Source organism: Medicago sativa, chromosome 6, assembly GCF_051527215.1.
Source record: "Medicago sativa cultivar Bolivia chromosome 6, Bolivia_mono, whole genome shotgun sequence".
Taxonomy (NCBI): domain Eukaryota; kingdom Viridiplantae; phylum Streptophyta; class Magnoliopsida; order Fabales; family Fabaceae; genus Medicago; species Medicago sativa.
The window spans coordinates 53,849,138-53,864,703 of record NC_140754.1 but is presented as its reverse complement, the minus strand read 5'-3'; the positions used below and the strand labels follow the sequence as shown (position 1 = coordinate 53,864,703).

The following is a 15,566-nucleotide window of genomic DNA, read 5'->3' as shown; positions in this document are numbered from 1 at the left end:
ATGGATGATGCTAATTAGGGGTGTACAAATCCCGATCCTGTCTTACAACCCGTCCTAACTCGAGCGCAATGGGGAAGGTCTGACTTGGTCAAAAGAAAAACAAGAACAAAAAATATGGGATAAAACATAGACATAACTAAAATAGGGACCGGTTTCGGGTTAACCCTCGGGTTACCCGCTCGGTCTCTCACACACGACTCATTTATTTTTGCAATACTAACTTTCTAATTTGAAACTCAACTTATGGCTCACTTCACACTTCACAAGTCGCTGCACCTCGCCTCCTTTGACTCAATCTAATGTTGTTTCTTCTCAAACTCAGCCTCACATTATAGCAAATTTTTGCTTTTTTAATGAAGATTGTACTCTTTAATTTGTAACACAATGTTGCCACTACTTTTGATTAGTTTGTAAAACTGTGCTACTTTTGATTATGTTGTTGTTTCATATGATTTAGAAAAACTTGTTGACTAATTCTTTAAAAAAATGTATAGATAATCAAATAGAATTCAACTTATCATAAAATGAGTTGTTTATTTACACCACCTTAATAATTGAGCTTCACATTTCACAATCTCGTGGTAGTTACACAATCAAGATTTCCGCCATAGTTGTTAAGAAACTTTGGTGAGTCAAGACCTTTGCAATCTCAGAAGTAGTTACAAATTACAATAACACCAAAAGGAATGCCATTTCCAATACCCTGGCAAAAGAAAAATCAAGAAAACAAGCAAACAACAATGAGCATAAATACATGGCAAGGTGTATACATTGCATGACAGATAGAGAAAAATTAGTGTAATAATAACAAAAACAAGTAATAAACTACTTGGCAACCATAAAGGCCTTAATTATAGAATCAACTATAGTGATGAGGAAATCCACAACATGTCTATGGCTGCAACATCTTATGGCTAGTTGCCATATTTTCAAGTTCCCTAACTGTAAGAGGTATATACCAAGATGCATACCCCAATTGTTTGCCTCCAAGGAGTTGTTTATGCTATTTCCTTACTCTAACTTTCCTCTATGTTCATTGTACTAAGCTTGTCCTTGACAATATATGTATAGAGGTAATTGATCCTTGTCAAATGGTTTTCTTTCAGCCACAAGAAAATAATATCACTTGTTTTCAACTGAACCATTAAGTCATACATAAGAATGGAGCAAACTAAATTTATTACCTCATTAGTCAGGGACTTGGTCTTCTCAGTTGTAATATCACTCCAACCACATGGAATCAAATTTCCCAGTAACAAATTAGCCGCAGTTGTATTAACCAAGAATAGGGTTGTGGAAGAAACCGACATGTTTATCTCGATAGGTAAGCCGGCATGTTTATCATCAAACAACTTTCTTAACCAAAATACAACTAAAGAACCAAGTCCAAGCACAATATAACTGCATAAGATACTTCAAAACAATACTGATTGGAAAAAACTAGCAAAGAAGAAGTGAATGAATCCAACTCCTCTGTTATTGCCAAATTGTAGTTGTTAAATCTGTCCATACAAAACCCCTTTCATTGAGAAAATCAAACCATAATCCAAATAAAAAACCTTTTGCAATAGCCAAAACATTTAACTAAGCTTTGATGTATCAAGTACACAAGAATTGTCAAGAACATAATTTAGTACAAAATTGACAAGCCAATGAACTATAAAAAGAATAGCTCAACTGTAACGTGATAAACATCGTATATAAGCACAAAAAAAGAAAAAAACAATAAATATCATATACAAGCACAAAATCAATTAGAAATCAAACAAAAGTTAGCACAAACAATTTTGAAAATTCAAAATGTGTGCAGAATTTAGAAGCTATCAAAATGGCTTATTGCTTAACAATCTAAGGCTCTAGGTGATAGCAAAAATTTCTTTAACTTTCTGTTAACTTTATAACTGAATATAATTTATCACTAAAAAGCAAACCTACCTCAATTAAAATTAAAATAAATCCACTAAAATAACTTCTACTTTAAGAGAAAAAACTAGTGAAATATCACTAATGGAATATGGATGCAAAATAAGCCTAAAGGATGCAAATGAGCAATTCAAGTACCTCATCACAGCATATATGTAAAAACTTTTAAAAACTTTTAAATATAAGTCAAACACATGTACAAGTTATAATTACACAACTTTTTATACAAAAGTTTCCACTTTTAGTTACTTAAACAATGCCTGAAGAGCAACTGTTAGCATTTACCTTACTTATATCAGATGTTCATGTTATTATTTACAACTTACAATTTCTAGCATTTAAACTAGTGGTTTGATATCTTATATGCACACCTTCATGATTAATAAATATGACTTGCCAGTTTAAATTGCTATTCAAATTGAATTTTAATTTTCATCTTAATATGAAAGTCAACCATTTCTTAATATGTCTTGTTTCATTTAATAATAGGATTGAAGCTTGAAAATAAGCCTCAATAGAAAAGCCATCAAATGTTTCTTGTTTAACAGAAGAGATTAAAATGTATCTCATGAAAGGAAGCTAAGAAAGATGTTTACTGTGCGGTAAACTTGTTTTTTATTGGATTTTATTTTAGATTACATTATGTTTGTTGCAGTTATATTTTGGATAGGGGATGATATGTTAAATTTATTTATATTTTCTTTTCTGACACTGGCCTGGATCTGTTACAGTACTTCTGTTTTGACATTAAAAATATGAAACTTAGATAATATAATAGGTTTGTGTTTAGATTTTCACTTGTTTATATTGCTCTACCACTCCTTTTTATGGTCAACCTATTTCATCTTCTATGGTTAAGGGATTCATTATTTGTTACTATTGAATTTGGAATATAATTTATTGCTGAATGGAGTGAAATCAGGAAGCTCTCTCAATAAATGTAGTCGATAAAGACAATTTTGTTTAGTTCTACAATGCAGTCCCGACTTTAGTTTAGAATGATGAAATATCACCTTTTACGCACATCTGATTTGACTTCAATAATAGAACTCTCTTTCATGTGGATTAAACCTAAGTTTTCTCTTCACATTTGAGTCACCCAATTTTGTTTCTGTTAACCACTTATTGTAAGTTGAACTTTAGCATGATAGCTTAGCTGTATAATTGAAGTGAAATGTGCTCTCATTGGTTGTATATGTGTCATGAGAAGTAGTAATTATATCTTAGAACTGTAATTAGTTATTCAGTACTTCTCTTGCTTATGAGGCTGGTTCGTCTCTGTCATCACATGTTCGATTCTGTTGAATTGGTGTAGGTTTGCGTCTAGTTTGTGAGCTTATATTGTGAAGCATAATTTTATGTTTTTGGGGCATTGTAAATTATTAATTTTAGTCTGCTACCAAGTGTTGCTTTAATTCTGCCTTGTTGGATAGAGATGAAGAGTAAAAAATCATGCCACTGATACTCCAAGGGGGATTTACGATTGTTTGCCAACACACGATGCTTCATGCTTTTGAATCTGTCATTAGACATCAACTCTGATATTGAAACAAAACAAAAATTCCACTTTCATCCAAATATTTGTTCATGATTAATATAGCCAAATTTGCAGTCATGCAAATTCTGAAACACACAAGAACCCCATGATATGCATAAGAGTTTTGCATGATTAATTTTAGTAGAGTGAATTACGATGACATATATACTTTGTTGTTTAAATTCACCAATACTGTAGGTTTATGGTAGAAAAAATATAGAATAGAAGCAAGAAATACGTTGAAAGGTAACACTGAGATGGAATAGGGAAATTCAGTTATTTTATTTGACTGCAGCAATACACTTAATAGTCTTAGAAAATCAAAACAGAACACTACCACATCACCATGAAATTAGGATGGTGGAACAACAACCTACTTGCTCCTAAAGTTTAGGAACCACTTATTGACTAAATGCAACAAAACTGAAATAATAGACAAAAAAAAATAAAACAGCAACGTGCAGTCCAGAAGCAAATAATTAACAAATACATTGAGCATAACACAATATCAGTTATTATGCAAAACAAAGTCAATAAAAGGATGATGCAAGTCATGCTCAAAACTTCAAATACAAGTGCATGCTCAAAAATTGATCACTCATATCTTTGAATTTTTATTTGCTCATATTCAATAAATCATATTTCTTAAATATGACCATTCATTTGTCAAAAAAATATAAAACTATGACAATTCACTCACTCATTGTATTCATACTAATCCTAGCCAGAACAACTTGAAGCTTGGAATTGTTTATCTTTCATGGACTTCGCAAATGATTTATGAGTTTCTAATGAAGGTGGCATAAAGATGTCATTGGTCTTGTCAGATTCACGGGCACCCACTAGCTTCTTGCCAACATCCAATTTCCCAGTTGTCCATTGGGATATATGTGCCTACATTTCCTTTTGAATCTGATCCATCTAAAGTTAGAACAGACACCGCATTACAAGAGGCAAACCATGAACAACCTTAAGCGATGCATTCCAGCTGAACAAGCAGAGAAGCAGCCAAACTGAAGTCATAAAAAGTGCAGGAGGGGAATTTGGAATTTTAAATATCAGTAAAGCATTAATATGCAAACCATATATCGGTCAACATGTCCTGCACATATAATATCCATTACGCCAACTTGTTTCTCATTGCAAATTTTGCAGCGAGCATCTATCATCTGTTTGACCAATAGAAAAGCTAATATTCAGTATATAATATTCACACAATTTAACAGATAACATAAGATTGTTGGTATGGAGCAAAAAGTGACCTGCATCTGTTGTCGCTGATCGGGCTCATTCTTGGATATTTCATTGGTAGTCAAACCCTCCTGTAGTTCAAATATACATTAAATAACCACAAAATAACCATATTAATCTTTCAAACATTACTAGAAAGAACTTGTTTGTTGAAGCAATAACTATTTCATGATATGTTTCAGTTAAAAACCAAACAACACATGAGGCTTTCAATTTCAAAAATATCCCTTTCCCTTTTTCTAAAGCACAAGCAGTTTTATAAAAGATAAACTTATCTAACTCTCATATCATTTTAAGATGTAACCACTATTCATTTACTAAGTTCATCACAATACAATCTACCTTCAAAAGATTCCAGAAAATAATAAATAAATATTTGACAAAGAATTGCAGCTAGAGTAGTTCATTTTCAATTAATTGTAGTACAATTTTATTGTGAATTGATCACATACGGCCAACAAATTATCGTACTGTTGAGTTAACCAAAAAATGATGTATCCACGAAAATTCAAGAAAAACAAATGGAAAATAAAATTTGTGTTTGTTTGTCGTAATAAAAATCACGTAGGGATATTGCATATTATATGCAGGGGCGGGGTTCGAACCCCGGATACTCCACTTCTCCACAATTTAATTGTGAGAACTCGTCACTAGGCTACTTGACAAAAAAAATTAATTTGTCTGAACACAACTATAGAAAAAAATTGTTACGAAGTTATCTTAATATTCCGACATTTATTTTCTTTCCCTATAAAAGACATAGAAAATCTTTCAAAAAAAAAAAAAAAAAAGACAGAAAAATATTTCTTGAGATATTTATGTCAAATAAGAAAAACATTCTATCATTTTTTAAAAATAAAAGTATTTGTTAAGATAAATATGCAAGATTTAAAAACAATTTAAAAAAATATCAAAATAAATGTGCAAGGTTTTTTACTCGGTCTCTCACCTCAACAGATTTTTCCGCCGCTTGAGCCTCTTTCCTCAACTGATTTTACTCGGTCTCTCTTTCTCTCTCTCACATGATAATAACACAACTTAATTTTCCTTAATAAATTAAATTTTGGTGTGAATAAACCCTAGCCCTCTTATTTGCTTTAGCCAACAACCGCTCCCAATCTCTCTTTACCAACGCACACTCCCATCCTTTTGTAGTTTTTCAATTTCCACCTGACCCAAGGTACTTTCCTCTTTTCTCTCATCACTGTTCCGATTTTATTTTCAATAATTCTCATGTTTTTTACGGTTTGCTTGTAGTTAGTAATTAATATGAATTGAATATGTTTTCCTTTTAGTTTCTCGTTTGGTCTGTGTGGTAACTATATCAAATATGAATCCCTTTGTGTGTTTTGATTTACTTATTTTGTTTATGTTCCTTTTTGAAATTTGGTATAGCCATGAAAAGAAAAAAGGGTTCAATTACCCCTGTTAGGGCTAGCCAAAGATGCAATAAAGGAAAAGGGAAAGTTGAGGAGGCAGAAAGTCATGAATGTTGCCATTATTTTGATATTCTTCCACCCCACCTCACCACCCACATTCTGCTTCAACTTTCCATCAAGTCTCTTCTCATTTGTAAATGTGTGTGCAAAATTTGGAAAGGAATGATTTCAGAATCACATTTTGCTAAATTACACTTTGAGCGATCACCAATTAGTCTCACGATTCGAACAAGATACTATAGACACTACTAGAAAACTGTCATTTAGTGACCGATTTAGAGACCTTAAATAATTGGTCACTGTAGAGACCGATTTTGACACCCATTGTTGTAATTATTGACCAAATATATATTCGTTTCTAAATCGGTCACACATGTATTTTAGTGACCAAATTAGCATCTGAAATATCAGTCTCGAAAATGGGAGTCTAAATTAAAATATAAAATAGAAAACTTTCCTCTTCGAATTTAACCCACGTGGGCTAGATAGAGATATACACACATTTTTTAAAAATAAAAAATAAAAGTCTTTCATCTTCAAAACCAAACTGAATCGCCTTTTCCTCTCCAAACAAAACCCTCACATTCAGTCCACATTTCCGGTTTCAGTCCGGCCACTTCAACGTCATAAACTGAAAAACAAGATTGTTTTCGTTCTCCTCTCAACGAGATCTTTCTTTTTATCCGTTCGTTTCTGTGTTTTTGCAACATCCTCGTTATCTTCTTTCTCTTATCCCTCTTGGTAACGACTTCTCTGGAACCACCACACCGGGGTCATTCCGATGTCATTGAGTCTCTCTTTTTCAAGGGTAAGTTGCTTTATTACCTTCTTAGATTTCACAATTAAATAAAAGCCCCAATTTTTATGTGAAACCCTAACCCAATTTCTTTTACTAATCTGATTATTTTGTTCATAGATATTTTCACAATTCTGTTTTGTTCGTAATTTCTCTATTTTTGTATTTCGGTACTTTTTTGGGCCTATCTCTGTTTACGGTGATTGATTCTTTGTTGTTGAGTTCACTTCATATATTGACTTACAATTTTGTTGTTAAATTCGTTTTTTTCTTCCCTGATAACTTGTTTTTCAGAAGTTACTAAACGATGGTTTGATTGACTGTCTCTATTTATTATATCAGATTACAGTTGACAAGGATGTCAGAGACAACTCTAAAGAACCTCTGCAATATTCTTGCAACTAACTGGAATAGCGACGACTCCGGTAAGGGTGTTTCGCCAAGCCTCCGATTGACAATGGTATGGCCAGTGGCGGATCTCGGAAAAAAACTTCGGGGGTGCCAAAATTTATGAAATATATATTAAACGCTTTCAAAAATTATGCAATATAGAAGGTTGGAGTAGTGGTACAAATACTTGATTGTTGTAAGTAGGATGCCGGTTCAAGTCACCCCAGGACCATTCTTTTTTAAATTAAATACGAAAAATTCGCTAAGTTTATTAAAAAGGGGGTGCCAGGGGTCGAACTAGGGACATAATAAAATGGTTTGTGAGACCGCATAACCACTGCAACACGGCACATTACTTGATCTATCATGCCTAATATAATATTTATATTAAAACTGGGGGGTGCAGTGGCACCTGGGGGTCTCAATAGAGATCCGCCCCTGGGTATGGCTCAATACCTTAAGTTTTTTGTTGTTTTCTTTTTTGTTATTTACCTTTGATTAATGGTTCAGTGGCTCAACACCTATAGGCTTTCTTATCTCAGTATACTTATTTTATTGTTTTCTTTTTTGTTATTTACCTTTGATTAATAGTTTAGTGGCTCAACACCTATCTTATCTTAGTATACTTATTTTGTTGTGAGCTAGTATCCTTTATTATAAACGCTCAACTTGATGTGCTGGCACTTTTGCCCTAATCTCTCCCTAATTTCCCTCCTAATCCCATATTAATTACTACCCTAAACTGCCAACCACCCGAGTTAATCTCAGCCGTTGTATACCTGACGTTTCATATACATACATCAACCAATCAGCTCTTTTGCTTTTACTATTCTCCCTCTATATTTCCAAAGACTCTTCTGGAATACCAATCCCCAACACAACTTTTCTCCCTTCCCCTTCCGTTCGAAATTCAAACCCTCTGTTCGAAGCTGCCGTTTCCTCTTCTCCATTAATCTATACAAAAAGAGTATTTTAAGTAGTTGTTCATATTTCCAGGTATCCGAATCCATCACTCCTACTCTCTTATGCATACAGATTTATTGAAAACATCTCAAAAATATTTGTTCCATAGTTAAATCTTTCTCATCTCATCTCTATGACAAATGGGTTTGATTTCTCTTCGTAAAAGAAATCCAATCATCTTCTCTCTGGTTCGTTCATAGTAAACCCAATCGCCATCTCCAAACGGTAAGCCCTTCTCTCTTACACGAATCCTATTTTGTGGTTTTCTTTTTCTTTACAAATTAGTTGTTCCTTTTCTACCATAGAAAAAAAGACATTGTTGCATTGTTTCATTCTTGAGAAATGTAATGGTTACAACTTCATATTGGCTACTTATTTGTTTGGTTATTGATTATTTGCAGGTTTGCTTGGATGGGGAGGATGGACATCTATATAAGGAAGCTTCAAAATGACCAGTTTTTTTAACCTAAATGTATGTTATATTTGATGTCTATTTTATTTACTGTTTTTTGTTTTTACATCTCTGAAACTAATTAGTGCCATGGCTTACGTTGCTTTATGTTTGAATTCATTGTTTTAGTTTTTATTGTTCTCAGGTTTTGGGGTAAATGTCAATGAAAAATATTGTCCTTCTCTTAAGTATTCTTACATTATTGATATGTAGTTAGTACTATTTCAGGCTTCATAAGAAGATAATAATCAGGGTACATCTGCCTTAATTTTAGGGTGTGCTACAATTGTTAATGGCTTTGCATTTTGATTGTTTTTCAACTCTGTTAAGTTTAATATAAAATTAAATTGGTTGTGATACCTTAAATTTTTTAGAGCTGTTTTTGAAAATCTATATAATTAAAGTTTGGCATGTATGCATTCGTTTTGTCCACTTTATTTTTGAGAGCTGTTTGGTGCTGAGTTTTTGAGAGCTGTTTTTTGTGCCCCACTGTTGGCCTGTCCTGTGTGTTTTATGCTAATTTTCTTCTGGTTTGTAAGGCAGGTTTGTTATTTACAAGGATGTCCAGTTTTTGGTGTGCTGCTTTATTCATTTAGGGGCTGAGAATGAGGAAACTGCTATTGGAGTTGACATACATGTGCACAAACTTTAATTGGAACAGCTACATCTTATGTAAGAGGAACTTTCATTTGGTTTGAGCATTAAAGGTTACTTTAATTGACTGCATTCTCTCTGAGCAAACAATGCATACATGCCTCAGATTTAAATAAAGCAGTCTGGCTATTGTTTAATAGAGATTCTATAAATTAACTGAAAGTTGAAATTAACTTGATAGTTGAAGAGTTTCTTCCTTTGTTTGAGTTTCAATTTATTCTCCTTTCTATTTATCATCTCCTCACAAGGGGTTGTTTGTATGTGAGCAACAGATGCCTATGGAAACCTATAATCTTACTCTATTATAATAAGCTTTAGTTCTATATTTATAACATTAGCTCTTGAGTAGTTTTTGCTGTAAGTTAATTGAGATACATGGTAAAAGAAGTGTGGTGAAATTGGCAAACCAGATTTATGATTTGCTATAAGTCTGATAGTACATGTTTTGTCATCATCCATAAGTTTTGATTAAACTATACCTATAAATGTTGTGATTATGTTTAACAAATTTAATTTTTAATAAATGTAATTGTACTCTTTTAAGATCATGTATATTTTGAATTCTATTTACTAATAACAACTTCAGTGATTTTTAATAAATGTAATTGTACTCTGTTGAGTTGACCAAGTAACAAATGTTCCATGATTTGTTGACAGGGTGTTCTAGTGTTAAACTGTATGAACAACCTTATATTAGTATTATCTTAGATTACTTTCTGAATAGTTTCCATTCCATATTTCTTAGTTATTACATTATTAGCATTATGAGTATAGTTCTTGTTTAGATAAAAAGTTAGTGTTTAGTGTTTTATTCACAATGCAAAGTATTGATTCTTTCTATCTAAGGTTTTAAAACCCTCTGAATCTGAATTTTAACATTTGAACCTTAAGAATGCCAAATCATGAATTTTTAATCATTTGACTTTTGAACCTTAAAATGGCTATTACATGACTTAACATTTTCTATTGATAAAGTATAGAGCTTGAATAGTATTGGCATTACATGATATTTTATTTGAATTAATGGCTATTACTCATTATCTTGAAACACATACATTGTTACTTACCAAGAGATTACATGGTGAAGAGATAACAAGTTAATGTGTGTCCCACTAATAATGCTTATATAGACCTTGAATTATCATCATGGTTTTTATTATGATGTTCTAAAAGACTAAGAATTGAACCTTGTTTAATTTATTTTAAAACCAGACTTGTAAAAATTGAATTAAGGAGCTAATTGTTGCAGTTACTAAATTAATTACGGAGGGATAATCAATGATACCCTGAGGTTCTTGTGATTTTAGAAACTACACATTCTATCTGCAAGTAATACATATAAGTATAATTAAGACTGCAAAGTCTTGATCTCAAAGAGTTGAATGTGAGTACTAGTTTAGGAGTAAAGTACCCTTGCACTTCACTTGTTTGGGAATGCAGACCTGATGTGTGTGTTTGTATGTTTATTGTCTCTTTCTTATATGGTAAATATCTTAAGTGTGTTATATTATGATGCTAAGTTGTTTGACATTGGTAGGTGGTGCTCAAGAATAGCATTAGAGTTATGGAGGGAAGAAAAAAGAAATGGAGATCCAAGCATTCCAACTATTTAAGAAAATGCATTTCATGGTTTACAAATTTTCTTTTGTATTTTTTGATAAAGTTAGTTTCTTAGTTAATGTAATATCATACTATTACTACCATAGGTCAAAGGCTAATTTTACTATATTGCTGGTATTGAGTTTACTATATAAATGTATAATTTGTTGTGTATGATATTAATATACAAAGAGGTAAAATCATATTTTGACAGATCAATTTTTTTTTTGGTCATCATATATTAGAGACCGATTTAGTGACCAATAACTTTTCACGTTGTTAAAGAGGTCACTAAATAAGTCACCAAAATCGGTGACAAATTCAGTGTCGAAAACTGGTCACTAAGCCGGTCACCAAATTCAGGCACAAAATCAGTCTCTAAATTCAGAAGTGCTAAACTAGTCTCTAATTCAGTCTCTAAGTTCAGTTACAAACGCGGTCGCTGATGTTTGGTCGCTACTACGGTCACTAAGGATCAGCGACCAGCGTTTTAGCTACTCTTATTTTTGGTCACTATTTCGGTCACCAAGTCTGTTAGTGACCGATTTTGATGATGTAGCCACTGAATATTCGGTCTCTAATAGGCTGATTTCTTGTAGTGAGACGAGTGTCAAGAACTCTCTACCTTCTAGAGTGTGATCCACAAAAGTTTGAGATTGGAAGCAACAATCACGTGAATCTTGAGCCTATATTCAGACTTCCTCTTCGTGGTGATGTCAAAAGTGACAAGATAAAGAATAAATCCAAGCACCCTTATATTGCTGGCAACAGTGATCGTGATAAGTTTAATATTGTGAATTCATGTAATGGCTTGCTATGTTTGTCTGAACCAACTACCGGAAACCCTTTAGTGATCTGCAACCCATTCATGGGGGAATTCATAAGACTTCCTGAAGCTACTACAGTTCGTATGCCGAATGACACAGTTCGTGTAATAGGACAAGAAGCTGGTTTTGGTTTCTATCCTAAAACTAATGAATATAAAGTGATACATATTTGGAGGAGAAGTGTTATACGTGTCAATTCCTCGGACTTTGAGCATGTGTTCCTTGTCGAGATACACACACTCGGAACACCAACATGGAGAAATATCAATGTGGATCCTCAAATTTCATATTCATGTCTTATGAATCCCACTTGTGTGAATGGTGCACTTCATTGGATCAGATTTGAGAGAAGGGAAATGTCTATATTGTGTTTTTGTTTTGAAAGTGAGAAGTTGCAGTTATTTCCATCTCCCCCAGTTGCGATTGGCAGTCATGTCCTGGAACAAATTGGTCAATATGGCTATTTCTCTGGTAACATACATATTAGCATGGGAGAATTAAAGGGATTTCTATACATTTGTGACTCAAACTTCTTCGAATATGTTACAATGTGGGTTATGAATGAATATGGCATTGGAAAATCATGGACTAAGGTTTACCACATTCATACTTTGTTCAATCCTTCACCGTGGGGTCAAGTTTTGTGTTTTCCGGTAAAACACTTTGAAGAGGGTGCTGCCGTATTGTTATATCATTCAAATGATTGTTTTACTTACTATGAGCCTAATAAATATGGTGTCAAGGGTTTTCGAATTCATGGGTATTCTGCAAGGTATTTTAAAGGATTTTTTGAAGTAATTCCACATATTCCAAGTCTAATCTCATTGAAGGATGCCGTGAAAGGAGATAATATTGAGGTGTTGAATATCCACTCAAGGTAAGAATCTAATTTATAACTTAATTTTTCTGATTCGGCAATTGAATTTGATGGTTGACAGTCCCATAAAAATCACAGTAATTAATTTTAATTATAAAACGAGTATTCAATGGTATTATATTTGGAGAAAGGAAGACTTGTTAGGTATAGGTTTTCTCACTTAAGCTTATGGCATTTCCTCAATCATTTGCTTTTACAACTGATATATATATATATATATATATATATATATATATATATATATATATATATGGTGGTTATTTATGTTATAATTTTAGTTCTTTTTCGTTATCTAATAACTACTGCCTTTAATCACATATTGGCACTGACAATTAATGGAAATAAATTTATGTGGGGACAATTTTTAGTCATTAACTGCATGTAAATTTCATTCTATTTTGATGGAGGAGGAAAAAATGGACAGTTTAGTACTGTCAATTTTCGAATCTTCCTTAGCTACCAAGTAGTAAATTGTTTCTTGAGCTTATTCCACCCCCTACAAATTGCAATTTTAGCTAATATTACTTAGTCATCGTTCCCTAATATTGTTTTCTTTTATATAGGTGTGGAAAGTTTAAATTGCGGGAAGAAAAAATTGTTATCTCGTTGTCTCAACAGATTGTTTGACTTGACAAACACGGATTCTTCATTGTCTTATGTTAACTTGATAAATATATCTTCCTCTTCATCCGACGATGAAGAATTCTATGAAGAGTGTGTTTCCCAAGAATAGTATATTTTCTTTCGCATTTATGGGTTATTTAGGTGATTCAGTTTTGATTTTTAGATTTTAGAGAGTCCTTAACTTTTGAAAACAATGTTTACGGTGATGATCGTAGGGATATTCTTCTAGAATATACTACAAAAAGCAGGTTCACAAGAAGATGCGTAACGGTTTCTCGCATAAATATCATGTCATTTTGGATTATGGAATATTTAGTACTTATTTAAAGGATAAGGATAATGTTGTTGAGAATAATGGAAGTGGCAATATGATTCGTACAAAACCAAAACCATCATTATTTGATGAAGTTGGGGCTTTACTTGAAGAAACACACTCATTCAATTATGAGGGGCACTGCAAAACATTACCTTGTTGATTGATGGTTTCCAAATTATATCTCAAGTATCTTGTTTTTTCTTGTCTTTCTTGGAAAAAAGGGAAACGAGAGCAAAAAAAACTACATTGTTTCTTTCGTTTTCTCCCATGACATGTTTACAATTTGTTGTTTCTATTCAAAGAGACAATGCCATGTTTGATTCTAACCAATAAAAAATTGATGAACTGTTCTAACTTGTTTTAGTCTTTAATATGATACTTGTTACTAAATTTTTTCTAACTGATAGTACTATATTACTACTTAATTTTTTCCAAACAATATTCTTCATCAATAACAGAAGATAGTATCATATTTTTCTAACTGATTGGGATTATCTGAAATCTGATTTTCGATATAAATCGTATCATAGATATCACAAAGCTTCCAAGCCTAGCATATGAATCTTGTTTGCATTTCTATGAGTTTTTTGAATAGTTATAGTTATTATTTTACTTAATATATTTGGTCCTGCCACCTTCCAACACCGCGTTCACTTATCTGGACCAACAGATTGTTTTTAAGTTCATTTTGATATTATAATTGCATTAATGGTTGATTTTTGATCAACTTCACTTACTTTTAAGGAGATTTTCATTCATTGCTCATATTTAGTGAGCCAGATCAACTTCATTTGTTTTGACTTTGCTCATATTTACTTTTAAGGAAATTTTCATTCATTGCTCATACTTAGTGAGCCAGCACCAACGTGATTTTTATCTTCCAAATCATACTAAAAAATTAATTTTTATAAATTTGCTATCTCAAATGGACTTCTCCTGTCAAAGAAAATGTGGATTGTGGCAAGTTCTGTTGTCGGATTATAATATTAATATAGGCTAACAAATCGTTTCTACAACCTCAAAGGATAGTTGGTGTGTTGCTCATTTTGAAACTATGTTCTTATTCTTAGAGAAAACTTAAGTTTTCGACACCCAAATAAGTGTGTGGAAATGAGTAAATAAAACATTGAAACTGAGATATAGACAACTCAAAAATCAGTTCAAGAAAACAGCAATAGTTGGTTTACATAAAAACAAAATGTTTTATTTGCATAGCAAAACAATTTGGTTCGTAAAGGTTAACAAACAATTTAGTTCTGCAAAGATAGGTCAGTTCGAATTGAAGATATAGAACTATGTTCATTGAAACTTAAAACCAGTTCAGATTGGAACAAGTTGTGAATGGTTCGGTTTAGCCAAACTGATCTTGATTTAGGTTCTGTTTTCTTCTTGAATTGGACTATAAATAGTCCTAATTTCAGTACTTAATGTTCCTTGCAACACTTTGATGAATTCTAATCTTGTTTCCAATTAACTAGAAGGCAACATAATTTGGCTTCATGTCTTAATAAACAGACCTATAAAATTACCTTATGATTCACCATATATTGGGTCATCAACTATTTCCCCATCTTAACTCGGATCTCGGCTAAGCCATGTAAACACAGTCACCTTCTTTGATCTTGTTTCTTGTCATCTATAGCAGCATAGTAGAACGGAACGATAGGTGGCTGCTATTGAAAGTATGAGAGGTTTTCTGTGGCACCAGCTATAACATCATGTAGTAAATGTTTAGTTCCTTTAAGCCTAAGATGCTTAAACTTCTATGTTTTATGTACTTGTTTTTGGTATTCACCTCTATGTTTGATTAATACCTATGAATCAGGAGAATGAACAAACAATCGAGACGACTGTCAGCTGAGATACAATCTCCGGTCAATTATTGAAATTATGACCAAGAGCAGGGCCACAATGAATGG

General features: G+C 32.6%; 1 long non-coding RNA gene and 1 pseudogene across 2 annotated transcripts; both read left to right on the top strand.

The window, feature by feature from the left end:
- Positions 1–5,749: 5,749 nt before the first annotated feature.
- On the top strand, positions 5,750–13,665 carry LOC146915676 (F-box/kelch-repeat protein At3g06240-like; annotated as a pseudogene). The gene is made up of 4 exons (XR_015014714.1): positions 5,750–5,891; positions 6,107–6,416; positions 11,607–12,707; positions 13,271–13,665. The product of XR_015014714.1 is annotated as an F-box/kelch-repeat protein At3g06240-like (transcript).
- Positions 6,663–9,963, top strand: LOC146915677 (uncharacterized). The gene is made up of 4 exons (XR_015014715.1): positions 6,663–6,958; positions 7,289–7,406; positions 8,701–8,771; positions 9,294–9,963. It is a non-coding gene; the product is annotated as an uncharacterized LOC146915677 (long non-coding RNA).
- Positions 13,666–15,566: the final 1,901 nt, after the last annotated feature.